Here is a 27,965-nt window from a genome sequence, read left to right on the forward strand (position 1 = left end):
CAACCACTACAGCACTACAGCTGAGAAAAAGAGGAGGAAGAAAACACGTACCAAATGCCCATTCAAATGCTGTGATTCCCACCACCCACTGCTCTCCACTTCCTACTGCTCTGCTTTCCTCTGAGCTCAGGACACTGACATGCATGGAGGGCCTGGCTCGACCTCAGGGTTACTGAGCTGGTTTTAGAATTACTATTACTCACACTTCCATCAGCTCTTTACAATTGCCTTACTTCCTCTACAGCTTTCCTCCCCTGGAGTTTTGCTTTAAAAAATAATTGTTAAGATTTCGGGAGCTAGGAATATCTGTAGGGAATATCCAGTCCAACACCAATGACTGAACATTTGCAAATGACTATCATTTGGATCTGCAAGTTTCCCTCAAAGGAATGTGTTAAGGGCTTGGTTCCCAGCCGGTGGCACTCCTGGGAGACAGTAGAACTTTAAGAAGTGGTGACTAATGAAAGGTCCTAAGTCACCGCGCATGTGTCCCTGAAGGGGTGATGGGGCCTTGGTATCTTCCTCTCTCCCCTTTGCTTCCTTGCCATGAGGTGAACAGTTTGATCATTACTCCTCACGATGTGCTGCCTCTCTAGCAGCTCAAAGCAGTGGACCCGAACTGCCAAACCAAATCTTTCCTCTTTATAAATAGATCATCTCAGGTATTTTGTTACAGTAGCAGAAAGCTAACAGAAGCATAATAAGACTTTCAGTCTCTCTTAAGAAAGTCTGGACCCTTCCTTAAAGGCTACAACTGCCCCAATATCTTTTCACCACATAGAAAAAACAAGCTCTTTTCCAAGTTACATGAGTATTTATATATTCCACTGAGCTAAATATACCCCAACTTGAATTTCTAAGATGAGAATAATCAGAGAAAATAATTTCTCTGGCAGAATTGCGGGGATAGAAAGAACTCAACTTTCCAGAAAGCAAAATTATATGTAAAGCTGCAGCAAATCCAAACCACTGTTTGTCCTTGAATGATGACCTTTAGAAAAATCACCCAGTCCCCAACACTCGATCTTGTGGCCCTGGAGTTTGCCTGTCATGGTGTGCAAGTGCTTTTAACAGAGGGAGATCCCTTCATCCTACCAGTGTACGTGGAACCCTGACCAAGTGGCTGGCAGTGTGCTACGGTAGATGTACTGGGGATAGATGAGGATGAGCTGGCCAAGGCTCTTGACAGCAGGACTGAGAGGAAGTAGATAGATTTGGGAGGTGGGTTGGAAGAAAGTCCGATTGCAAGACTTAGTGAGCAATTCAGTGACCTGAAGGACAGAAGGCAGGTCACTCTCAACTCCCAGAGTCACACTGGTAGAATGTCTCCTTTTATTCACTGAGACAGGGAAGGGTGAAGCAGAGGCTTGTGGGTGAGCATGGTGACAGCTAGCACATATTCCAATGAAGATGGTACTGAAACCACTGACTACAGATGCCCCTTGAGTTAGGATCTGGTTACCTCCTGATAATCCCATTGATGGCTGAAAATATTGTAAGTGGGAAATACACTGAACCCCCCTAACCTACTGTACATCTCACCTTAGAAAGAGAGCACACTGCAGAGTGTGAGTTGTGACCCCTTGTGACCATGTGGCTGACAGGGACCTGTGGTCACTGGTGCTACCCAGCATCCAAGACAAGATTGGATGACATATCAGTACCATGGGAAATGGACAATTTCAAAATGTGAACTACGGTTTATACTGGATGCGAATGGTTTTGGCACCATGGTAGAGCTGAGAAATCCTAGTCAAACCCCCATAAGTTGGAGACTGTCCCTACACGGTTCAATGCATTGGCAGAGTCTCTTTTCAGAGATACTGGACAGACCACTTAATTCTGTATCGGACACTGTGATCCTTCCTGGAGAGAACGGAAGAGGAGGAGGAGGAGACAGAGGGTCAGTGTGTGAAAAACCACAACAGGCGGCAACGAGGCAAAACCCAGTGGAGGTGAAGTGAAGACAGCCAGTGATTCTGCTTCAGTGCTGGAGCAGACCCCAGGGAGGTGCTACGTGGCTGGGCTTGGCAAAAGGAAGGAGGAGATGTGGACCCCTAGCAGGAGCAGCAGCCCTGGGAAGGCAGGGAGAGCATGGCAGGTCTAGGAACTTCCAGGGGCCAGTGAGCCCTGTGCATCATGGAGAGCTGTGGATGGTGGCATCAGGTGTTAGCGCACCCCGGCTTTTGACAGGGCTTATTAGGCATTTGGGTTTTATCATATTAGCAGAGAGTAAAGGGTGAGAATTTGAAAATGAGAAACTGACATCATCACATTCAAAAAATAGGTGCTGGGGGCTGGAGATTTAGCTCAGCAGCACAGCGCCTGCCTGGAAAACACAAGGTCGTGAGTTCGATTCCTGCTACCAGAAAAAACCAAAAAACAAAACAAAACAAAACAAAAAATAGGTGCTGGGCATTCACTTTGTACTAGGAACTTAGGTTGCATCAGTAAACAAAACAGATAAAAATACCTACTTGTGGAGCTTGCACTGGTGGGCAGGGCAGTCAATAAACACCAAGGCTAAGTACAGAGGACCTTAGAAGGTACATGCTTTGGGGGAAAAGCAAACAACCAAAGAAAGGATAGAATGTAGCAAAGAAGATGAAGGGTATCCAGAAGAGAAGGGGGTCAATTTTAATTAGCCTGCTGAGAGTCAGCTCACTAGAGAAAATATATGATCAGGATGCAACCAGCTCTGTTTTTCAGGGAAACCACTGTGGCAACAAAGACAAGCTAAAAGGAAACGCAAAGAAAGAGGTGACAGAACAATAAGAAGCTACTGCAGCTGATTAACTAGGATCCACGCAGGGCAGTGGCACAGGAAGCAAGATCAGCTTACCAAAGCAGCAGATCTGGTAAATCTCTGGATAAACATGCATGAAGAAGAAAGAGTGGCCAAAGTTTTTGGCTTTCATGAGTAGGTTGATGTGATGATCTCACACGTGTTAATGAACTCTGAGGATAACAGGGAGACGTGGACTTGGGTGGCTTGAGGAAAAAGGCTTTGGAGGCAGATAATGCAGTCTTCTTGCAAAGCTCTTTAGAGGCTGGATTCTATGTCTTCAAGTAATAAGAACTACTGAGTGGAGATCTGGAAATCTGTCATGTTCGGGAAGCGGCGACTCATTCTCTGTACGATGAGCTGCACATCCAACAGAGGGTAAGAGATGGAAGACATAGGAAAGAGGTCGAGAAATTTATGAAACTGAGTTCTATGGGAAGGGAGGTGGGATCAACGCACACAGGGAAGCATTCATCATCAGAAGGTGATGCTGTGTGATTGAAGGTTTGAAATGAGGCCTGGAATCACAAATGGTAAAGATCGCATGAGGGCCTCCGGGAGATTAACTCAAGCAGCAGTGGGTGAAATGGATCATTAGAAGCAGCAAGATGTTTTAAGGAAGTTTGGGCTGCAGAATGGCTGAGAAGACTGCTAAATTTAAAAGATAAATTTAAATCAGCTGTAATAAAAAAATGAGAAGGACAAGCAAATAGGCTTAGGGCCATGATGAACTCGGGTGTGTTTCTTTGTAGATAGAGGTGGTACCAGCTGCTTGAGTGGTGCTTTGTCCATGACTGCACTCAGAGGCACTGCTATCCCCAGGATCTGGAATGTCCCCCAAAGCCCATGTATTGAATGGTTGGTCCCTGAAGATGGCATCATTGGGAGGTGGTGGTGCCTTTACAACGTGGAGCCCCCTTGGAGGTCTTTAGGCCACTGGCCCTGGAGGGAACTGTGGGACCCCAGCCACTTCCTCTCAATGTCTTGCCCTGAGGTAGAAGTTCTGCTCTGCCACATGCTCCCACTGAGACATACCGTCTGCCCACCATAGGTGTAAAAGCAACAGATCCACCATGCATGGCCTGGAACCTCTAAAACAGTGACCCGGGTGAACTTTTCTTCTTATACACTCATCATCTCTGGGATTTGTTACAGTCATGGAAAACTGACAAATATCCACACAGGGGATGATAATTATGGGAAACTTTAGCAAGAAGGCTTAGAGTCCAGGATGGAAGTAACATCAACAGAGACATAGATCACTTGCTCTTTCAAATCCATTGCTTTCCTTCCCCTTCTTACCTTCATTTACAGAGTTATTGTAGCTTATCTAGATTTTACAAGTCTACACAACCTGTATTCCTGAACTTAATCCTGCTTCTTTCAAACTTCTGTTTTATACTCTTACTAGATTGTTCTTCCAGAAGTCTGCTCTTCCTACAACTTTCAATGGCTTCACATACTTTACAACTTCTAATTTCCTGTTTTGGTTTTTAGGAACCTCAACCTAAGTGACCTGCTCCAAAGTATCTTCTAGTACTTTCAAAACACATGTTGCAGTTAAAATGAAACACTTGTTACATGTAGCAACAATCATACTCTGGGATCTCTGGATCTCAAAAAAATAATATGCAAAGCTTTGGTATTTGGGGGTACCTGCTTTTCGTTAGAAGAGTTCCTGTCTTCTTTTGGATCCCAAAACAGACTCACATACAAAAGGTAAAATTTAGAAGTATCCAGTTTTGAGTTTTCTGAGCTCAGCCAACCTAAATCATCTACTAAAGGTTAAAAAGAGGTTATATGCAGAATTCTTTAAAAAAAAGAAGATAAAATTTATTCAGGCTTGATATTGAATTTGCTTTTCACAGTTGGTGTTCAAGTACAACTTACTAAATAAGTAAAGGAATGGCTGTATTTTATTCAGCTCATTCAGCTACATCTTAAAAGGTACGAGAATAAATTATTATTAGTGGTCTCCAGAAAAATGAACCCCTAGGACGAAAGGCTACTTCAGAACCACATCTTTAAGAAATAGATAAAAACAGAAAGAAGGAAGGCAATTTATATATGAATAGCTGGGATAACATGTCTCTGATGGTATAGTGAAAGGAACAGTTAATGCTTAAAATTTTTAACATTTTGACCAATTTTGCATGCTTATATCTGGTAATCTGAGCAAATGATTTGAAGACAATAATATGCAATGGAACAACCACTGGTGAATTCCTACCAACTTGTCTAGTGAAACTCTGTATTATCTTTAATGTTTTATTTAATAAATTTTAAAAATTCCTTTTAATGGTTTGGACAGTCTTCCATTCTTACATCTGGTAATCTGAGCAATGTAGTTGAAGATAACAATATGTAATATAACAACCACTGTTAATTCCTATCATTTTGTTTTGAAATCCTGTATCCCTTTTAATGTTCTTGCTTTGTTTTGTTTATGTCTGTGATGTTGGTATGCTGTTATTGTTCTTTTTTTTCTACTCTCTTTAAAATAAAAAAAGAAATAGATAAAAATTATTCTGAAATTGCCACACTGAAATAATTATAATCAATTAGGAGAGCTTTTGAAGAACTAGAGAGGCAAGGGGCAGAAAAAGCATTTTAAAGGCATAATTATAACGACTTGAATGAATGCTTAATAAGTATATTATTAAATTGAAGATGCTTAACCCTTAAGTGCAGTAGATTTTTGAGCAGACTGGATCATGTTAGATTTAACTGATTTACATTTTAACCACCCATGTTCCATCTTTCACCAATTTATCAGAGGCTGGCTCTCAACTTTGGGGCTTTGCCACTAGATAACAAAACTGGAAGGCTGAAGAGGGAGGCAGAAGACAACTTGTGAAGACAGGTTGAAAGAAAGAAACACAAAACAAAATGGGGCTCAGAATGAGGTGATCTCCTGGCATGGGAGCATGAGAGAGAAGGAGACAAAGGTCAGAGGATGGGAAGAAATTCAGGCCAGAGGTGCTGATGCAAACAGATCAAATGAAGGCTATGTTGGTCAAGCCCTCTGTTCTCAATCCCAAAGGTAGCTCTCAGGGGAGGAGATGCTATCTGCAGAATGCTGAATCACAAGGTAGAAAGTGGCACGGCTGAGCTGACTTACAGAGCTGAGGGCCAGAAAAGGGAACTGGACCAGGTATGTGATGGGACTTCCCTGCTTTGGCATCCAAGGGAATACTCTCTAATTTGACTGGACATGTCAGGCTCTCTTATCCCATGACTAGATTTGGTTTTGTTTTGGGAGATGCTTTTTCTTTCTATTTAGAAATTCAGGGGAGCTAATATTAGACTTATGCATGACTTAGACCACCGTGAACCACAGAAGCTGTGCTCATTGGTGCTCTGAACCTACCACTTGTGGAGCCCAGGTTTGCTCTAGGAGGCTTGTAGGGACAGGAGGTGGGTGTGAGGCACCTCAGCTGGCACCTCGCCATTGCACCTCGCATCGGGTGGAGGAAAGCACCAGTTCATTTTAGTTTCCCACTGAACCACTGGGACAATGGAGGAAACACTGCTGTGCTATCTGATGTCTAATGAATAGAAGGAGCAGGACATTTGGGCTCTCACCATAGCTTGCTCCATATGCCAAGTGCTCCTGGGAGTTTTGGAGAATCTAAACCCAAAACTGAACAGGTTTTCAGTTTCTTCCTAGGAGAAGGCGACATTCTGCACAGGCGAATGCTTCCTTAGGCATTGATGTTAATGGTAGAGATGATGGCAGGGATGATGAAGAATGTGGTGATGACAGTGATGACTATTATGGCTTGGATCTTAAATGTCCCTCCATATCTCATATGCTAAAGGCTTGGTCACCAGTCTATAGCCTACCAGAAGGTGGTGAACCCTACAGAAGGTGGGACTTAGTGGGAAGAAGTCAGGTCACTGGGAGCATGGATCTCAACCAGCCATTCCTCTATTCTCCACCTGCCTTCAGTTGAGCAGCTCTGCTCCACCAAGGGTCCCTCCCAAGATGTACTGCACCATTACAGCTTCAAAGCAACAGGGCCCAGCAGCCATGAACTGAAACCTTTGATACCATAAGCCAAAATAAGACTTTCCTCCTTATAAGTTGATTTTACCAGTGATGGAAAGTTCACTAACACAATGACAATGATAACGGTGATGATAATAATAGTATCAACAGCAGCTACCACTTCTCAGTCACCAAGTCTATGACAGGCACTGACCTAAGCATTTACAAGATATCAGCTTATGTGATCCTCACCTTACCCTTAGGAGGTAGGGTTATATATTATCCCAGTTTTACAGTTGGAGATATTGGGGAGGAGCTAATGAAGAGGAAGAAGTGACTTCTCAAGGAAAGGAGTGCATGTTTTAAATTAAGATTTGTCTATTTTTAACAGTATCTGCCCACTGTGTGAATGTCTGACTCTTTGTATCTCTGTACTATGACTGAGTAATAGGAAGATTCAGGGATGAGGGAGGGCATTTCTGGTTTTCTGAAAAGATTACAAAACACCAATCAATATAAATTGATCCTAATAAGTAGGTACAGTCTCACCATAACATGTCACAATCTACACATATGCCTGTCTGCATGTGCCCTGGAGGACACTCATCCCAGGTCTCCAGGACATTAAGAATTAGTAGGACTTTCTCTATTAAGCACCTATGCCATGGGCTACAACTGGTCACTCAGCAGGTGCCAGTTTGGACACAAAATGGCTCAACTCTGCTTCACTTAGAAAATACTGTACACTATGTACACTGAGCAGAATTTTTGTTTGGAAACAAAAGGGATGTTTGTTCGGATCGATCACCTAGTGGCTGCTGGTGGATATGAGTTCTCATCTGCCTCGCAGCAGGTAGCAAGGGCTTCCTGAATATCCTTAGGCGTCACCCCTCTGCTCCTCCAAGTCCAGGGGGTTCAGGAAGAACTGATTTCCACCCATACACTAGAGGTGGGCACATGCATTCTCCACCCTTCACCTCCTGGGATTCATTAAGAGAAGCAATCAAGCTCAGCCAAGCATCGGGCCTCAATTCTGGATTTCACTGCAGCTGTTGACAGACAGGCTCTTTCAGCTGGGATTGCAGGTGAGACAGGCTCTAAGCCTTGTAAAAATAGGGGACATAAATTTAAAATCCCTCATGCAGCCTTGGTTAATACAAAAAGAATTTCTAGGTCACAGTGGTAATCCATAAATTTTGAGAAGAAACATCTTATTACGTTGAGTACTTTACATTTTCTCACTGCTACACTGGAGACAGGATATTTCTATTCCATGATCATAGGCAGTCAATGAATGAAAAAACTAACAGACTAAATAAATGGGGGGGGTTGTTACACTTAAAATTATTCAGGCTCTATTATATTTACTGAGATGCCAGATTTTATCAGCCAAGTTCCCGCTGATATATTCAATACAAAATTTCTGTTTCTTCTCCCAGGAATCTAAACTTCAACACACATAATGACTACAAAAGCTTATAAAACATTCTATTACTCATTTAATCTATAGAATATACTTGTATTGGGAATGAACTTGTTTATTTAAACTTCAACTGAACCTATAGAGACTTGTGTTAATCCAAAGCAACAGTCTTTAAATACTGAAGACTCTTAAATCATCTCAAAACTTCAGGCTGCAGTGTGTCATATTTTTGCAGCTAAATAAATAGTACCTTTGAGACTCAAATCAGACCTCAGTGAACTCTGGTTTCTCCTGCAGAGGTCAGCAAATTCTTCCCATTAAGCCAAATAGTAAATACTTAAGCTTTATGGATCATACAGAATTCACTGTAAATGCGCAACTTTGCTGAAGTACTATGAAAGCAGCCATAGACCAATGTATACAAATGGCCATGATTATGTTCCAATAAAACTTTATTTAAAAAACACACAGTTTGCTAATCCTTGTCATATAGCATGGAACTTCTGGTACTCTTTTTGCCATTTTTGAGGGTGCAGGCAGCCTGAGAACTGAACCAAGACAGAGGAAAAGAGAGCTGAGGAAGACGCAGGTGGACAGAGACTTCATCACATCATTTGGAATCCTGCATTCAGCTATGCCTGGAACCATCAGAACTAGGAACATTTTCCTAAATAAGCCAACAAATTCTTTTTTAGTTCAGTTAGATTGAGTTAGGTTCTCTCATACTTGGAATCAAGAGTTCTAGTAAATGCACCACGTAATCTTAGAAAAGTTCCATCTGCTTCCTCTCTGTAAAATGGGGATAATGCTGACTTGCAAGGATTATCAGGTGTTATGATTTTATTCTTAAATGTCTCCCAAAGGCCATGGTGTTGAAAGGCAGACCCCCAGCTGACTGGAAGTTGGAAACTCCAAGCCAATAGAAATAAGTTAGGTCACTGGGGTTATGCTCTTGACAGGGATATTGGAACCATGGCCTCTTCCTCTCTCTTTGCTTCCTGGCTGCCATGGGATCAGCAGCTTTTGCTTTACCACATGTTCCTCATCATAATGTTCTGCCTTATCACAAGCTCAAAAAATAATGCAGCCAAGTGACCACAGACTGCAACCTCCACATTGTGAGCCAAATAAACCTTTCCTTCTTCTACACTGATTATTTCAGGTATTTTGTTACAGTGACAGAAATCTGAGTGACACAAGAGGCATATATCAAAAATACCCTTTGGGGCCATAGAGGCTCAATTAAGGGTTATATATGAATGAAGTCTCCTTTGGTACGAGGTAGAACACCTGTCCAGGGGCTGGGGATTTAGCTCAGTGGCACAGCACCTGCCTGGCAAGCGCAAGGTTGTGAGTTCGATTCCCAGTACCAGAAAAAAAAAAAAAAAAACCAAACAAACAAACAAACAAAAAACCAACAAAACAAAACCGAAAAAAAGAACACCTATCCAATCAGGGTTCCTTATCACTTCCCCACTTGCATGTCCCTTAGGGAACTGTATTGTTATGGTTCTTGTCTAGATGTTCCCCCAAAGCCTCATGCAGTCATGGGGTAGGCTTCTAGAATTTATGATTGATTCACGGTCTAATGCTGGGGTTATGGGTGTGAGTGCTACACCCGCCCTGCAGCAGGTAGTTTGCATACAATGTAAGGGAGGGAAAGAGGCTGCTTGCCACTGTTCCTCCCTTTTGCTCTTGTTGGTTTTGCTGTTTTCCACCACCATCAACTGTTACCCTCTGCCATGTGCCACTCTGCCTTGGAGACAGCCAACTATGGACTGAAACCTCCATAAACTGTGAGCTAAATAAACCTTTCCTTCCTTAATCCTGGGCATCAGGTATTTTGCTCCAGCACAGTGAGAAAATTAACCAAGACCTGTATAAATTGAAGCAGTTCTGGGGAGGGTGAGCCGCGATGAGACTCTCCTAACCACCGCATATCAAACTTTAGTGTACACAAGAATATCAAGAAAATATCTGTTAAATTTTATGATCCCTATTCTTCTTAGATCTGTGACTGAGGGATCTGAATGCCTAACCAGCAGCCTAGGTTATGCTGACCCCAGCAATCTAAGAATTATACTTTAAGAAATACACTTGCTGTGTCCCCGAAGAAACTAGACTCTTGCTCCTTTCTTCCAAGCTACACAAATTCATGACCCTGAGATGGTTGGCAAAGAAGGAAGATCCCCACTTTTGAACATGAAATGATGCTTCAGTGACATCTACCAGCTCCAAACCCCGCAAATTGCTGGGGATTCTTTTTAAGTACTCCAGGTCCATAGGGTGCTTTATTCTTTCTAGGTGCTTTTCCATGTAGCTCAGGAGGTCTTCAAAAATGTGTAGGTGTAAGTTTTCCTAACATTCACAGTCTCAGTCACAATCCTCCATTCACTTCCATTGCCATGCTGAGTTCCAGTTCTGAAGTTGCAGGTGACACCAGGCCTTCACTTAGGAACTTTCCTCCATCTGCAATCACTTGGTTGTCCTCCCATTTATCTCCCAGCCTCCAATCCCTAGCTCTAAAATCGCCTTATCTCAGTCACAGTTATGACTAGCATACTATTTTCTAAAAGAATCCCACTACAATTTAGCCTTCTGAAGGCTCTCACCAGCTGTGCAAAAAATCTTTTCAACTTTAACTGTTTGCTTCCTAAAGTTAATCACAAAAATGGTTAGTTCATGTTTCCCTTGCAGAACACCATAAAAATTTCAGAGCAGAGTTCCATGGAACCCACCATACCAAATGCTGAGTTAATATCTTCTTTGGTCCCCTTTTACGGTTCCAGGGAAAGAGACACAAAGGAGTGAGAGGATTTGCCCACAACGTGCCAACTCACACAGATAGTTAAGCTGACCCAGGTTTCCTGAGTTTAGAGGTGGTTCACTGTCTCTCACACATCATGTCTTAGGAATGGCTGGGAAATATCAAAACCAGGCTGGGCAGATTGGACTCAATCCTTTGCAAACAATCTTTTCTTTTCTTGCCACTTTTAGGCATTTTCTGGTCCTTGAGCTCATTCCAAGATTTCATGATATTAGCCAGACAATTAGCTATGAAGTGTAGGATAACAGAGAACCATATGAAACCTCACATCCTATTTAAGAATCATTTTTTGAATCTTCTTCTTTTGTTCTCAGAATTCTCATTTTGTTCCTCTGATGACATTACAGTTTATTTATGTGGCTCCCAGACAATTTTTCAGTGCCATTTGTCATTTGTCTAGTGAGTATGTGAAATCCAAATACTGTAGTATCTCTGGGAAGGATATTTTTGCAGGGGTGTTGATCTTTTCTAACATACCCTTGTTTTAATTTTTCTTTTCTCATGTGTGTATATTTTAGTTAGCATCAATAGTTCTTACCCAGGTCTGCTTTGAATATTACTCAGAAAGTAAAGGAATCCTGCTCTGGTATTTGTTGAAACTTTCACAGTAACTGTCAATTTCTCTTGAGGTGAAGCAGTCTGTTCTCAGAGGCAAATGTCCTAGTTTCTTTTGTCCTGTTCATCTCTTTGGGGACCTTTCATTATTCTTCTGCAGGAAAGATGATTCATTTTTACAGCAGTCTTTACAGGGAGTGATTGGTCAATTTTTCTCCCATAGGAAGTTCTGAATTCAGCTTTACCTCAGTATTTATTTTGAAGTCTTATTTGTAATTTTTTCCTCCTAATAAACAAGTTAATATATTAACCTCAGAACATAGAACTTAAACTCTGAACATAAGGATAAGTGTTGATCATATCTTAGCTCTGTGACTAAGGGCAAATGAATTAATCTGTCAGAACCGCACCTCCTTAACTGCAAGATGGAGGTATATATACCTAACACTGATGGTATGTAAAAATCCCTGTATCAACACAAAAAACTATCACCAGAAGTGTCTAGTGGGTGACTTAACTAGTGCCTGACTCCAAATTTATGTTTTTGATTGCTTATGCCTGCTTCTCTGTTTTTACCCTGGAGTCCACTTAAATCTTATATACAGGCACAAAGGTGGGCACTGCTGGGGCTTTGGTGGGCAGCAGAAGCAAAAGCTGGTAATGATGATCCACTAGGACTTATTCTCCAGTGCAGCAATGTAACTGAGCTGTAGCAGCCCCTTGAGGGACTCCTCCCCAACTTGCTCCAGTGGCATTGTCAGCTAGAATTGGGACTGACAATCTGTCAAATGTTTTCTCCTGCTTCACTCACAATATGGTACTTGTTATGGTTTCTACCCAGATGTTCCCTCAAAACCTCATGCAGTCATGAAGTGGGCTTCTACAATTTGTGATTGATTCATGGTCTAATGCTGGGATTAAGGGTGTGAGTGCTATACCCACCCTAGGGTGGGTAACCTGTATACAGTATAAAGGACTGAAAGAGGCTTGTCTCTTCCTCTTCCTCTCCTTTCCCCTCTTCCTCTCCCTCTCCATTCTCTTGTTGATTTTGCTGTCTTCCACCACCTAGAATTGTTGTCCATCTGCCATGTGCCACCCCGCCTTGGAGCCAGCCAATGATGGACTGAAACTTCTACAAACTGTGAGCTAAACTTTTTCCCCTTTACCTTTAGATGTGGGGTAATTTGTCTCAGCAAAAAGAAAAGTAACTAAGACAGAATTTCATACCAGGAGTGGGGACTTTGGTGTGACTGTACCTGACCACGTGGTTGAGAAGCCTTTGGGAATGGCTTGTGGGAAGAGATTGGAAAGGTTCAGAGATGCCAGCTGAAAAAGTAGAGCTGGAATGCCTTAGACTGTTCTGTATGGGAGATTCTGGTCAGAGCTCAGAAGACCAGCAGGCTGATAGAAATCCTAGTGGTAAAGACCAGGCTTAGGAAGTTTGTGCTGAGAAAAATGACTGCATTGGCTGTTAGACTCCAGACAATGTATGTTATGGCTTAGCAGAAAGTTTGTCTGCATTTTGCTTGTGCCAAGAGACTTGCCTGAGACTGAGATTAAGGGTAGCAGACTAATTAATCTGGCTGAAGAAATTTCAAGGTAAAATGTTAAAATTTGTGGAGGCTGTGGCACGGTTGCTACTGGGGGCTTTTTAACCAGATCTATGTTGAGAATCAACAGCAAAGAGGCCGGCAGAATGATTTAAAATGTTGTGAATTTGGCCACAAAGGAAGCTCCAGTAAAGTTGTGGACTAGAAAGATAGAACTAAGAAGATTCTACTTGATGAGAAGGAACAGGAAAATGTAAAAGATGGCCTGAGGGCATCACATAATGCAGCAGGACTCCACCTTTTGCAGCCTTAATACTGCAGAAGTGAAAGACTTTGCTTTGAGAAGAAAGCTGCAAACCACCATGTTCCAGAATGGCTGTAGCCTAGAGAATTTGTTTCTCAAAACTGGACAGAGTTTCCAGTGATCCAGACACTCAACCCTTACAGCCAAGAGAGAGGGACACCTGGCTACTGCTCTGGCTGGCAACAGGTGTTGACATCATCCATGTAGTGCTGGTTTTAGGTGCATGCAGAATGGAAGAGTTGTGGGGTCAGAAGGGCTTCCACCCAGATTTTAGAAGGCCTGGGAGGCCAGGCAGTGTGCCCCTGAGAGGGCAATGTGTGAAGCTGTAAGTGTGAAGCCAAAGGTGCAGTGGAGACCCCAAAAGTTTGGAGAAGCCAAGAACATGGATTGTCTGAGGAAAACTGCAAGGAGGGAGCAGAACAGGCCCCAAAGAGAAGCCATGGGAGCTACAAACACCAGAAGTGCTATAGAGGAAAAGCCACCCAAGCCTTTTGGAGTTCACATCTTGCCACAGATTGCCTTGGGTGTTGCACATGGACTAAATGTTTGCCCTGTTGGATTTTGGACTTGCTTTGGTCCCATTCCTTTGTATACCCGTTTGTAACTTTTGGAATGGAATTATCTATCTTGTGCCCTTGAATGTTGGAAGTGTCTAACTTTTTTTCATTTGTACAGGGGCTCACAGCTAAGAGTTTGCCTTAAATCTCAGAGGCGACTTGGGACTTGGACTTTTCAGCAATACTGAAACTATTAGGATTCTGACAACTCTGGGAGATGGACTAAATGCCTTTGGTATAAAGGGATGTGCATGAGTCTTTGTGGGGGGCATCAAGAGCAGAATGTTATGGTTTGTGTCTGGATATCCCCCAAAAAACTCATGCAGTCGTGGGGGTAGCTTCTAGAGTTTGTGGCTTATTCATGGTTTAATGCTAGGATTAAGGATGTGAGTGCTACACCTGCTCTAGGACTAGTACCCTGAATACAATATAAGAGACTGAAAAAGACTCACTCTCCCTCCTCTTTTGTTGCTTTGGCTGTCTTCCACCATGAACTGTAACCCCTCTTCCATGTGCCACCCTATCTTGGAGCCTGCTGACTGAAACCTCCACAAACTGTGAGCTAAATAAACCTTTCCTTCCTTTAACTTTGGTCATTATGTATTTTGTCTCAGCAAGACAGAAAGGTAACTAAGACAGTGCTTTAACTTACATAGATAACATCTTTGCAATTCTTTAGGTATAATGAGACTTGTCACAACTAAATTAACTTGACTTGAGCTAGACACTTTTCCCTTTGCAAAATTCAAAATTAACTTTCTTCTTTTCTTTGTGGTACTGGAATTTGAACCCAGGGCCTTGCACATGCTAGGCAAGTGCTTTACTAGTGATCTTCCTATTCAAAATTTATCAATGCTGATCAGTAAGGCATCAGGCCAAGAAAAGGAAAAGATAGGGATCACAGGAACAGGCTGGCTTTGTGGCTGTTGTTCTCATATCTGTCACTTCAGGAACTTTAGGACATATAGTTATCTGTCCACATCCACAGGTTCCATATCCACAGGATTCAACCAAACCTGGCTTGAAAGTATTTTTTAAAACTTGCATCTGTACTCAACATATTCCACTTTCTTTTCACTTGTCCTTATTCCTAAAAAGCATAGTGTAACATTTACACAGCATGCACATAGGTACTTCAGATCACCTAGAAATGATTTGGAGTGCTATATGTAGGATGTGCGTAGGTTTGATGCTGACATAATGCCACTGTATGTAAAGGACTTCAGCATCCACAGATTCTGGCATCCACGAGGGGCCTGTAATCATCCCCTATGGACACCAAAGGACAAGTGTACATGAGGTTATGGTGCACTGACTCCAAAAACATGTCTTAAACATTTATCATGTAACTCAAATTGTGAGATAGAAGTTTTGTGGAAAGAGAAGTTCTTCTTTAAAGTACTAAAATGAAGTCAGGCACAGTGGCACATGCCTGTAACCCCAGCACTCAGGAGGCTGAGGCAGGAGGATTACAGTGATGTTGAGGCCAGCTGGGCTACATAGTGAGTTTAAGGTCAACCTGAACTCCATAGTGAGATCCCATCTCAAAAAACAAACAAACAAACCAAACGATATAAGATACCAAAGTGAAAAGTACCAAGCATATAGAAATAAATCATAGTTCATCTTAGAGGAATTTGAAACAGATACAGACATACCAAACACATCCATGATGGATGATAATAGCCACTCTCAGCCCTATGTAATCTAATGCTCCTAAAAGTCACTTAATGCAAAAGGATCACCCATTTCTGAATCCAAATTCAAGTTTTAAGAAGAATATTAATACAGATACTTCCTGATACCCCAGATTTATTGTAACAGTGAAAAAAACTTCATTCTTTAGGTATACCTGGAATGTCTGAGCACCGTAAGGAGCCATAGCAGCTCAGTGCCCTGTCACCTTTGCAGTCTGCTTTCTAATGATCCTTATAAATGGCTTCTGAGTGACAGAGCTATTCCTCTCAGTCAGTCTCCATGAGGGACCTGGGTCCAAAATCCTTGTGGTACCAGTAAGTCAAGGTGATGCAGGCCAGGTGCATTAAGGACATGACCTACCATTCCCAAAGGGACCTCTTCCACTTTCTCAGCCTGGAAACAGTCACTGGGCAGTGTGGAGTGCAGCAGAAAGCAAGAAACACAGATAGGAAGTTTTCCTGCAGAGATAATCAGATCCAAGCCCTGGCTCTTGTGAAACAGACTTGGAAAGCAGGAGAAGGCTTTACCATGGGAATGCAAGTCAGGTAGGAAAGTATTCTCTCACCAGTGCACACTTCCTGCTTTTGAGCCCTCAAGTTAGGAAAATGTATTAGCTTTCTCCCTCAATTTTCTCATTTCGAACACATTTTTTCTTACAGTGTGCAAAGTTTCTGTGGCCATCTCACACCAACCGCTGGAACTGCCTAGTTATTCTATCACCGGATCCCTACCATAAACCAATAAGAGAAGTGAGGTGAATATTTTAATCCCCCTCTTACTAAAGAGTAAACTGACAGGGGAAAATGGCTGGCTGGCTGCCAAATCCTTTCTTTCTTTTAAATGAACAAGAATTGATTTTTGCTCTGCTACAAGACTGTTTCCCAGCCTCCTCTGGCTGGAGGTATGGCCATATTATCAACCTTTAATCAATGAGATATATGCTAAAGTGTTGTGAGTGATTCCTGGGGAGTCTACTTAAAGGAAAGAGATGTGCCATTTTCTTGGTCAGCTTTCCCCTGCATCTAGGCATCCAGAGCAGAGATGTGATGGTGGGAAGGTGGCAGCCACTGTGAGAACAAGGGTAATTCCATAGTAATGCTACAGCAGTAACTGTGCGGACCATCATACCTAGCACCTTTGAAGTGGCTGTTGCTGTACTTCTTACACAATAGAGCAAAATATCACTATCTTGTTTTTATAATTTCTATCTTACTTGTTTTATGCTGCGCAACCCCATCCTACCACAAAGATGTGCCTTACCTGAGTTTACACAAACTCTGCAGTTGGCCAGTGGCAGAACGTCAAGTGAAAACATACACACTCCCCTTCCACTCTCTCAGGCACAATCTCAGCATGTGTGTGGAAACTGTTCCTCAGTTTGTAAAGGTGCCAAATCCTGTCATGATTTTTACTTTCACACTCAAATATTCACTGAAAAGAAGCCTATTTTCTGCAGGCTTTCTCCCTCCCTTCCTCCTTTTCTTTAAGATGTTTCTGTATCTCTCAGGCCAAGGACTCAGGTCTGACTACATGTTTGCATTTTCTCCCATGCCTTTCATTAGCATCGATAATCTGAGTATTTCTAAATTTCCACTTCCCACCTAGAAGATCCTCCCAACTGACACAACAGTGACTGTGTAACTCTGGCCAAATTACTTAACTTCTCTGGGTCTCAGTTACCACATCTGTGAAATGGCCATAATAACAGCATCTGTCTCATGGGATTTTTCATGAGAAACAGATTATTTCATATAAATAAAAGACGTGGAACAGTATCTGAATCACAGCCAGTATTACTACAATTCTTCATCTCCAATTAATATTTCATAGGCACCTCAAGTTCATGCAAGTGAAATACTGTTACTCTTAATCACTTGTCAGTAATGGAAATATCAGTTACTTAATTGCATTGATACCTGTTGTTCCCTCTGCCTAATTATTTGGGTCACAGTTGTATGGCAGTTTCTTCTGTACCAGACAGTCCTTTGTGCCCCTCAGCCTCCTCTTTAACAGAACCCAAATGGCACTTCAGAAGTTGGCCTGTCTCCCCCAGACAGGCATCTTCCTAGAGCTGGCCACATCCAGTCAGACGTGGTGGATCTTTGAACAATGATTGGTTGCAGGGTGGGTGTGCCTCTGAGATCTGACCAATGAAATCTGCAAGAGGCATCTGTAGGTGGTGGGGCTTCTAAGAATGGCTTCCCTGATTGCAGAGAGACAGTCCCATTTCTGCCCTCTGGTTGCTATGGTGTCAGGATGTGAGGCCTGAACTACCAGCACCATGTTGCAACATCCTGAGGCTAGAGTCCTGACACAAAGGACAGCAGAGTGGAGAATCGTGGGGTAGTAGAATCAGGCGTGGTGCCTGCCCACAGTCGAACCTGCTGTGAGACAATGCATGACGTCTTTTATACCAACATGCTTAAGGACTTTTGCTACTGCAGCCAAAATCACTCTAAGTGACCTGCCCCTGTTACACTGCTCACTGTGGAAGGTAAGGACAACCATTTATAACACACAGGAAGCACTCAGTGAATACTGTTTGGATGAATATTTCTTAGAAAATGACGGGACAGGCTCTGGCTTGGGTATAGTAGTATTTCCCATCTCTCGGAATTTTCACAATTGGAACAGTGGTGGTGAAGAATTCTCCTGCATTAACTTCTGTGGCCACAGGGGGAGCTACAGAACAGGCACCAGCATGTACCTGCAAACCCCAGGTTAAGAAATAACGCTGGGAGAGTTTTTCATAGGAAGGGAAAAACCAGAGGTTTTCATGTTTCTTTTAAAAGTTGCTTGGCTTAAAGTGTCATCCAAAATTTGAATGAGCTGAGTTGTTTCCTTCAACTTCATCACTACCTTTTTGCACCCGTTTGTCTCACATATTACAAGGGAATTTGCTGACTTTCATCATTTGATCTATTATTGAAAGATGGCATCACGAACTAAATCCCATTTGTATATAGCAGCATGAAAATACAACAACTTGTATGTCCAAGTATGAGGGGTTGATTAAATGAAGGAACAACTGTCTGATTGAAGCATATCTACATGGTCATTAAAAATGATAGACAGTTCTAATTAGCGACATGAAAATCTGCCATAGTTTGTTGTTCAGTGGAAAGTAAAATTGCCAAATGTCATGCATAGCCTAATTTTATCTTTTTAAAAAGAGTAGTTTATTTATATACCCATATATCTGTTTTCGCATAGGGATAGGATTTGGTAGAAGAAACAGCAAAAAATAATTCTTTTGGGGTGATAAAGTTATAGGTGATCTTGAGTTTCTCTTTTTTTTTCTAAATGCTTTTTTTTGAGGGGTGGATAGATAGAGGGTAGATTTAATACCATCTCTGCATCAACTAGCCACGTATCAAACCTCAGTAGCCACCCTTGTACACAGTGAAAGCAAGGGAGCCTCTCTCAAGTTATGAGGATGAATATATGGTTTTTTTTGTTGTTGTTTTTTGTTTTTCCTGGTACCAGGAATTGAACTCACAACCTCGCGCTTGCCAGGCAGGCACTGTGCCGCTGAGCTAAATCCCCAGCCCTGAGGATGAATATATGGAAAGCATTTAGAAGTGGTGTTTCATACATGATAAACACAAATAAATAGTGTCTTCATTTTATATTATGAACAATACATTGTCATTATAATGCAGACTAAGTATTTCTTTTCTGAAATTCTTGGGGCCAGAAGCATCTTGGATTTTGAAATATCTGCGTATATATAATAAAATGTCTCTGGGATGGCACTCAAGTCCAAACCCAAAATTCATTTGTGTCGCATATATACCTTATACCAATAACCTGAAGATAATTATATATAATGTTTAAGTAGTTTTGTGAATGAAGCAGAGTTTCCTGGTGTGGGATTTTCTACTTGTGGTGTCAACTCAAATGCTCAAAGAGATTTAGATTCTGGAGCATTTTGGATTTCAGCTTAGAGATACTCAAAGTGTATAGACATTACTGTCTGTTAAGTCTAAAGTCTAACAGACTTACAAATGCTACTTGGCGGAACCCATGGTTGAGTGTGCAGGGAACAAAGGAATTACTGTTAACTTTGAGTGTTACTTATCCTACCAGAGTTACCCCCGAGGCATGAGTGATAGAGTGTCACAAAGCAGGATGTTGGAGGGGACCGATGTGAGCCTCACAAGCTAAGGAATATTTCTTCATTTTAAAGTGCAGAATACTAACGTTTTCCTTTTAGGATTCTGCACTACCTGAGATAGTACACTTTAATGCTGGACACACTTGTTGGCTACAGTTAAGAGTCCAACAAATAAGTGTTATAAATTCATCATAAAAATTAGGTTTTAACATAATAAATTGCTTTGGTATTTTACCAGTTATAATGCTTACCTGGAGAATTTCTTACATTTTAAAATGGAGCTGGAGAAAGCATATAAAAAGACACTAGAACAATGCACTAAAATGGTTGCTGGGTTTAAAAAAAAAGCACAATTTTTCTGAATATTTACATTTTGAAAGGAGTTAATTGCCTATCTTAAAAAAATGATGATAAAAATAAGGGAGAGCTTAGAGAAGGGAATGCCATAAAATAAATTCAAGCTTAATTGGATGGTAAATTCATCTTTATCCTTTAGGATTTAATTTACATGAAAATGGCAATCTAATGAAAAATGGAAATATAGTATTTATGAGCTAATAAAAACAACAGAGCCCATTAGCTGGTCTAATAAGACATATTACAATTAATTTTTACCTTGGGAAAATAAAATAATTTGTACTTTAATCTCACAGCCAAATTGACTAGAAAAGGCAAAGACTAATTCAAATACACTCACAATCATGCAATGCACAAAGCAACCACTCTGAAGACTTGGAAGGTCTCTGAGGCTTTTATTTAAATGGAAATTGCCTGGGATCTGGTGTAGACTGACTAAACAAAGAGAAATTAGGCACCATAAAGTCAATATTTTCATAGGCTTTCCAAAAGCATTTGATATTTGTTGAATTATCCTTCTAGAAACACAGAAAGTAATTTCTTGATCTATTTCTTGGCTTTTTACTAACCAGAGAAGAAAATTTTTCTTTGCCATTCAAACTGACTCAAATGCAAATATAATTATTCCCCTTGAAACATATAAAATATCAGATGCACTTACAGAAATTGGCTGGTTCAAGAAAGATTTGATTCAGGAGGACAAGTCAGACCGAAGGAACCCTTGTTTGCAAATGGAGAAGCCCTGGTCAGAAAATTTAAGTCTGACAAACAGGTTCTCTCTGTAACATTCAGATAGGACCTCAAGGTCTGAAGCGGAAACAGGAATTTTTCTCTGTAATTATCTGTAGAACTCAGCAGCGTCTGTCTACTGGGGGAGAAACAGTAGCTGTCCATTCTGAGCTTTTTTTCAGCTCACCAAGAAAGCAATAACTGAACTTCTAAGATAAAATACAAAAGGAAGTGGTTTAGAGGGAAAGTGAAATCTATATTCACTACTTTAACAAAAGTTGGCTTCTCCAACAAACCACCTTTTATGAATTAAATTCAGCAAACATTTATGGTGCATCTGCTATATGTGCAACTTTGTGGATTAGATAGAGATGAGTCCTGGCCCTTCAAAAGTACTCACAGTATTGTGGGACACACACACACACACACACACACACACACACACACATAAACACACACAAATCATATACTGGTTTAAGCAAGATATGGAGAAAGAATTTTCAAATTTTCTTGAAGATCTTGCAGACATTTTTGAACTATTTCTCAGTCATACTGCACTATTGTATTTCCTATAAAGTATGGACAATTTTACTTTTAAAAAAATCTACAAAGTAGCTCTTAGTTTACTGTATTCTATGGAACCAAAAGAAGACAAGTCAGCATTGTCTTTGTAGCACCAACATGGTTTTTTTCAAGAATAATTCGTTTGCTAAAAGGTAGAGCAATTTTTTATGCCAGTTTGCCTGAATTAAGTTTTACGATTCTGATAGATGGAATTGACACAGTGTACATTTTTCTCTTTCCTTTTGAGACACTGGCCAAGGAGGATAAACAGCTAGAAATACACATTATATTGTGGTTTTAAAAAGACCTTCATCTAATTGCCAATAACTGTTACATATAGCTGCTTGTCAAAAGACTCAATGATATAATGGTGCATTTTAACAGCACTCACAAAAGACAACTTGTCCATAAAACTGGCAATAATACTTTTAAACGTAGTACTTTGATGATAACAGTCACTAGAATCTGTCCAAAATCTGCAGTTACTGCACAATGAAAATGAAAAGTAACTAAGTAGTTACATCTACAATTTAGTTGAGGATGGAAAGAGGTACACAGAGAAAAATATCTTCACTTTACTTCTGTAAATCAGGACTTTACCAAAAAGCATCGGCGAGGATCAGATTGACCTTAACAATTTAATGTTAAAATGTCTGTAGGTAATTCTGTGTCATTCGTAATTTTTTGGAGTCTGGCTGTGGGAGATGGTAAGTAATAGAGCCACCTGCCATTACCATGGGGAGATTATGTCTCAATTCTACATTTATCTCATTGTACAAAACTGCAGCTAATATATTTGTTAATAATGTGCTTTCTCTGCTGATTTTTCTCTTAATATGCACAGCTGCAAGTTAAGGTTAATGCTTTGGCATGCTGAGGGAAAACAAAAGCGCTGGAGAAGGAGAAGAGAAGTCATTTTCATTTTCATGACATTCAGGACAGCAAAACAAATTTTTATTTAAAGTTTCAAAAACTGAACCTTTCTGTAGCTGGAAATTTTGCCCAAAACTGCAAAACAGTGACAAAAACAATCACAACAAAATATCTATCTCATATCACATTCTGTATTCTCAAATAAATATTTCACGACGAGGTTAGTATCACGTAACCGTAAAGGCACAAGGAATATTCTGTACACACGAAGATTCTAGAAAATGCTGTTGTCCAAAGCAACAATGGGATTTACTGAGCACAGCTCAGACATCATAAGGACTGAGAACTCACACAACAGAGATGTTCTATTATTTACTTATCTACTTCCTCCTTTGTAGTCAAAATGTTATAGAATGGGGGAGAGGAGCAAAAGAAATTATTACATATATACAGAGTTGGAAAAAAATAGGTTGAGTTTAAAATGTAACCATGTTATAAGAAAGCTAGTATTTCAAATACTAGGGGTTAGTATTATATTTTAAGGTACTGATGCTCACTGTAAAATGCACCACTTTCATAAATGTAAATTTAGAAATAGACTTTGGAATGATTTATTAAAATTATTCCCCGGCCATAAAATATCAGAAAAACATCTCCATATATAATTATTATACAGCATTAGGCAAAACATTATATTCCTCAATCATCATCCCTGCTACTGGAAATTCAATATTAGATTAGATTAAAAATATTATATTAGTAAATTCCCTAAGTCTTAGAACAGTAATAAGGGAAACTATATGCATGTTCCATTGTAAATATTTTCAAGGCACAATCTAAATAATGACTTTCATCTTTATATCCTCTATAACTGGTCATCTTAGTTCTAAATAAATGCTACATTTCTACGTAACACTTGGTGTCTGATCAAATAAGAATTGCAAACTTTGATTTTCTTTTTCAAACTACTATTCCTTGAGAGAAGGTGAGATAAAATGCTGTAATTTTTTGATATTTTAAGACATAAGTAATATCAACCTTATTTTAAAAATGAAATGAATCCTAATGACAATGAATCTGCTTCAGATAATCTAACCAACATGCCAGAATCTACCCAGAAAGGTACCCTAGTAGACAGAATAATATTCCATTCATTTGCTCCAAAGGCCACCCCTTCCCAGCCACATAAAATGTGACACTAAAACATCAGTGGCCATGCAACATGTGAAAATCACAAAAATCATATGCCACTATGGGAAAAATCAGATCAAAAAACTATACTGCTCTGCTTAAAGCCTCAAGTGAAATTAACTTCAATTAAAGCAGTGGTGGGCTTACATCATTCTTGGGATATAATTACATTCGATGTCATTAACCAGTATGGACAGCATCAGCTATGTGCCTAGACACATTTCATAAAGTGTAAAGGTGAATGGTAGTACAATAAATGTATTAAAACTTCAAGGCCTAAACAAGACAAACACTGTATCAGGCTGGCCGGTCATCATATTTTTTTTAAAAAAATCAGGATACAAGGGTATCCAAGTTTAGGTTTAGTTAGGTTAGTGGGCAAAATACATGACATTAAAGTTATCCTGAGAAGTGTGGCATGTATAGCAACAGGAATAAATGATTATTACTGCTTGAATAATGTCTCTGGTGTTCCTAAATCATTCATCCATACCAGAGGTTTTCAACCCAGGACAATCCTGCCTCCCATGAGACGTGAGGCAGATATCTGTAGATACCGACTTTTGCAGGTGGACTGAGGTATTATTACTAGCATCTACTGGGTAAAGGCCAAGAGGCTGCTAAATACCCTACAACACACAGGGCAGCCCCTCATAATGAAGAATTACCTGGCTCAAAATGTCAGTTGTACTAACGTGGATAAATCCTCCTCTCTGCACCTGAAAACACAGGGCTAGGGAGAAGCTGGACCTAGTTGAATAAGTTGTGTACTGACCTCTTTTGTATGTTGCTAGGTGGTTACTGGCTCAGCACCTAAAAGACTATTTGTAATCAGTAGCCTCAATATGTGGAAGAGAGACTGGCCTTCTTACAGCATAGAGCTATTCTGCCTGTGTGATTTATCTTGGTTCAGTTACAACGTAAACAGATCATTTTGAAAAGCACATGCCTTGCCTGATTTTAGTGTTCCTCATTTATTAGCTATGGATTCCACTTCAGGAAATCCCTAATTAACAGAGCCAAGCAATTAACTGACTCCACATGTAAAAACCTAAGGTATTTATGTACACTTAATGCTAAAATCTCTCCCATCAGAATGCCTTCTTCATTGAAATTCCACAAGATTTCTAAGTATTCATTCTTCGTTTTTCACTTACACAATTTTCAACTCTTCCCCCTCCTATTAGAGAAATTAACACAATATACTTAATACTTTGTGCCAGGTACTATGTTCACCTGTTGGGAGGAATTTTATACTCACAACAATCCTGGTTGGTAGGAGCTACATATGACTTTTTTGTTGTCTTTCAAAATCAAGAAATATGGATATAGAACGCAAACTGCAAGTAAACATCTGACTATAGCACTCCTAAGTGTGAATTGATATAAATCAATTTAAGGCAATAACAAGCAGTAAGGAAAAAAGGCCAGGAGATAAATAAGTCTTATAATGATACCAGCCACTATTTACTGAGTGCTTACTATGTGCTTGGGTCAATGCCAAGTGCTCTATATTATAAGCTCATTTAACCCTGCACCAACCCAGTATGTAGGTACTGTCAGGCTCAGCATTTCACAGATGCAGCAACTGAGGCTTAGGCTGGTGAGGGGTACACAGCCAGCAGTACACACAGCTGAGATCTGTGTCCCACTCTGTCGTACTTCAGAGCCAGACACACAATGACCCTTGTTTCAAGTCTGGCCCACTGCCTCTTTCTGTAAATAAAATTTTACTGGAACACAGCCATGCGCGTTCATTTCTATATTGCCTAGGGCTGCATTTGCACTACGACAACAGAACTGAGTCAGAAACCATATGGTGACAGCCTAAAATATTTACTATCTGGCCCTTCATAGAAAAAGCCAACACCCGTCTAAAGCCCTTCCATTGTAAGGAATGCCAGCTTGACATTGGGCCCCTAGCTAAGGAGCTTCAGTTCATTGCAGTATGACCCTTGGCTCCTATTTTATAGCCATTCTGAGGGTTAATTGTATCCTTTTCTTTTTTAAAAAATTTAATTGAATTAATTTTAACTGATAAACAACAATCTATATTATTAATGGGGTACATATTTTGGTACATGTATGCATTCCATGATGTTTAGATCAGTGTAACGTATCTGCCTCCATAAACATCATCATTTCTCCATGGTGAAAACATCCACACTCCCTTCTTCTCTAGCTTGTTGAAATGCACAGTGCATTAATGTCACCTGCAGTCACCACACTGCACAGAGGCACACCAGCACTTCTTGCTCCTGTCCAACTATAATTTAGCACCGACTGACCCATGCAGTTCCCCAACCTTCCTTCCCCCTGCTCTCTCCAGCCTCTGGCTATACCTTTCCTTTCAGAAATATTTTAGCTGAATGATGGCAGTGTTATACAGTGAGACTCATTAAATCTGATTTCCTCACAGTCATAAATTACTAGAAAACAAAATGAAAGCAAAAAAAACCAATTACTGCTCTATGGGCAACAAGTTAGTACCAGAGACACCCACAATGAACAAAACAGTCTTACCCTCAAGGAGATAACAGATAAGTAGGGGAAACTGAGGCACACACAACTTCCCATGAGCAGTGCAAGGTCCTATGGGACCTCAGGGAGCCAGTGGCTTTTCTCAAGGTAACCAAAGCCCCCAAATGGAAAAAATGTGAAAAACAACTCTTTTGAAGAAAGGCCTCCATTATATGAAATTCAGTAATATAATTATACCTCATTTGTTCAACAAGTAAATTTTATCATCTGTCAGACAGAATGGCAGAGCTAGAAGGGATTTGTAAGCTCAGCCCCTCTGCTTCCTGGACAAGAAAACCAAGGTGTGCCCAAGGGCCCTGTGATGCTAGGAGAGGAAGCAGCCAACAGTGTCCAGCAACTGGGTGTTCGTAAGATGCTGCTGAGGCTGCCTTAGTATGGATGGGTACAGTGCTGGAGTCATGTGGGCAGTCAATAAACCTCTCTGAGCCTCGGTTTCCTCATCTGCCACACAGGGATCCTATTTTCAGAGCTCAGTGTGACTACTGCGTGAGTTAACTTCCCAACACTGCACAGAACACTAGCTGGCTCATGAGGAGGATGAGCGTTAGCTATTAAGAAAATTAAAAGTGAGTCCTGGAGGGGAGGGAGGTGGGGGTGTCGCTTGGTGGCAGAGCGCTTGCCTAGCATGTAGGGGGTCCTGGGGTCCTTCCCCAGCAAAGAGAGGAAAAAGTGAGACATGGAAATGAATTAAAACCTAGGATGTCCGGAAAGGCCAGACTCTCACTACCCTCCGTAACCATCTCCCACAACCTGAAACCCAGCCTGCCTCCCTGACACCTCTATGCCTTTTCTTGAGGAGGGCAGCACCACTCCTCCCTGCTTTGCTGTAGCTTTGTTTCTTGTGGAGGGGAAGCATCCCTCTGACCGTGTTTCCCCTCTAATCCCACTGTGACCACCTCTAGCTGGGTGACTGAAACATCAGCCCGCTTTCACCTATTCCCTGTCCCGCTATGCAGCCAAGGCTGCTATGTGACTCCAACACATCCTCCTGCCGCCTCTCCTCCCTGCTGAACATTCTGCCGCTGCCTTCTGCAGCCTGCCACCTTGAGCCCAGACACGTCTGTCTGAGACTCAAAGCCTTTCACCTTGTCTGATGTTACTTCCAACATCTTTTTAATGCACTCTGGTATTAAGAGACCTGATTTCAAATCCTGACCTCAACACTTTGTACCAGGGAGGCTCAGGAATACAGTTTTATCTCTGTAAGTCTCAGTTTCTTTTTCTGGCAATGTTGGGAAGATGAAATTAGTAATTTCCATAACTGGCATAGGGTTTGGCACATAGTAAGGAAAAAGAGGGTTACTGTTGTTGTAATCCAAAAGACCAGTGTACTCTCTCCTCCTCCTTCCTTCTGCTGTGCTTATGGTGTATTCCCGTCACTTCAGACGTCTTCTCTCCTGGCTCCCACTAGTCCAATCCAGCTGCTCATATAAAGCTGCCTAGGGGTACAAACCCATACGACCTCTTGCTTTGGTGAGCTCACTTGTGCTTGGTACTATCCAACATCATCCTTAATCAGTGGCTTCAACTTGGGGCAATCCTGTCTTCAAGGGGACACTTGGTAATATCTAGAGATACCTTTAATTATCACAACCAGGAAATGCAATATTAAAAGTATCTGATAGAGAGGCTAGGGATACTGTTGAAATCCAGCAAAGCACAGGAATTAAAACCTAGGATGTCTGGAAAGGCCAGACTAAAGAACTATCTGACATAACATGCCAACAGTCCTGAGGCCGAGATACCCTGACCCACATTGTCTCATGTCTTGAGATCACAAGGTATAAGGAAACCCCAACCCTGGTGTATGGTTTGGTCACACATTCTTTAATAGAACAGAGAAAGGACCTGATTGCTGGATTGACTGAAGCAAACTTAAGATCAATATAATATTTTGATTTGC

General features: G+C 41.0%; 1 protein-coding gene across 1 annotated transcript in view; it reads right to left on the reverse strand.

The window, feature by feature from the left end:
- The window catches only part of Phactr1 (phosphatase and actin regulator 1), a 520,403-nt gene that overhangs the window by 214,185 nt on the left and 278,253 nt on the right, over window positions 1–27,965 (reverse strand). The window lies entirely within an intron of this gene.

Source organism: Chinchilla lanigera, unplaced genomic scaffold (genome assembly GCF_000276665.1).
Source record: "Chinchilla lanigera isolate Chin_1 unplaced genomic scaffold, ChiLan1.0 scaffold00064, whole genome shotgun sequence".
Classification (NCBI taxonomy): domain Eukaryota; kingdom Metazoa; phylum Chordata; class Mammalia; order Rodentia; family Chinchillidae; genus Chinchilla; species Chinchilla lanigera.